Source organism: Artemia sp. Qi Xiang Cuo, chromosome 12 (assembly GCF_049724085.1).
Source record: "Artemia sp. Qi Xiang Cuo chromosome 12, ASM4972408v1, whole genome shotgun sequence".
Taxonomy (NCBI): Eukaryota; Metazoa; Arthropoda; class Branchiopoda; order Anostraca; family Artemiidae; genus Artemia; species Artemia sp. Qi Xiang Cuo.
In genome coordinates, this window is record NC_142805.1 from 13,148,477 (window position 1) to 13,150,013 (window position 1,537).

The window sequence follows — 1,537 nt, forward strand, 5'->3', positions numbered from 1 at the left end:
GTGCTCTTTTAAATAGCTGAAAGTGATTGAAGGGCAACTAACACCCCTCTTACGCCCACCTTTACCCCAAACACATCCAGTCAAAATTCTGAGATAGCCAATTTGTTCACGTAGTTAAGAGTTCTAGAAAGTAGGTCTATCAGGATGACAACCCCCACAGCCCTCAGGGCAAGGGTTGAAAGTTATGCCCTGGGGATATTTGAGGTTTTATAGAAACCGTTGTCGTAGAAACTTCAAAAAGGGTTCACTCGATTGGAAATTAAAATGGCTGGTGTCCTTTTTACTAGTTGAAAGTGATTGGATGGCAACTAACACCCGTTCCGCGCCCACCATTTGCCCAAACACATCCAGTCAAAATTTTGAGATAGCCATTTTCTTCAACGCAAACGAAAGGACCGGAAATTATATCTTTGAACTGGACACTCCCCCTACAGTCTTCAGGGCAAGGGTTTTGAGTTATGCCCTGGGGCATATAAGGTTTTTATAGAAAGCGTTGTCGCAAAAACTTGAAAAAAGGTTCATTCGATTGGAAATTCAAAGGGCTAGTGCCCCTTTTAATAATTGAAAGTAATTGGAAGGCTACTGACTACCCTCTCACGCCCAACATTCCCCCAAACATCTTTGGGGGACTTCATTTCGAAATTTTTTGATATCAGGGCGCTTCGTATCGAAGGAGTTTTGGTAGGAACTTCAAAAAGGGCTAATTTGATTGGAAATTGGAACGGCTAGTGTCCTTTTTAATAAGTGATTGAAGGGCAACTAAAACCCCTTCCACGTCCACCTTCCATGTCAAAAGTGATTGAAAGGCAACTAAAACCCCTTCCACGCCCACCATTTTTCCAAACACATCCAACCAAAATTTTGAGATAGCTGTTTTGTTCAGCGTAGTTTATATCCAGATAAAAATTATGTATTTGAAGAGGACCCCCCCCCCCATAGACCTCAGGGCAAGGGTTGTAAGCTATGCCCTGGGGTTATATAAGGTTTATATAGGAAGCTTTGTCTTAGAAACTTCACAAAGGGTTCATTCGATTGGAAGTTCAAAGGACTAGTGCCTTTTTTAATAGTCAAAAGTGACTGGAGGGCAACTAGCCCCCCTTTCACGTGTGGCGAAGAGGAACCCCCCTCCCCCCATAGACCTCAGGGCAAGGGTTGTAAGCTATGCCCTGGGGTTATTTTAAAGGAAGCTTTGTCTTAGAAACTTCAAAAAGGGTTCATTCGATTGGAAATTCAAAGGGCTAGTGCCTTTTTTAAGAGTCAACAGTGACTGGAGGGCAACTAGCCCCCATCTCACGTGTGGTAAAGTAGTATTATGGTTGTTGAGGACATGTTGTTGTAGATCCCTTTATTCTCCCTTTATAGGGGAGATAATCTATGGCCCTAAGGTAATTAAACTTTGGTAGCGTTCCTTAGGCTATGACCGGACTAATGAGGCGTACCAGCTGGGTATATTTGAGGGACTAAATGTAGATTGTAGAGTGGTCGGCTATAATACAATGCTTTTATTCAGTTAACATATACTAGTGCAAGGTTCAAT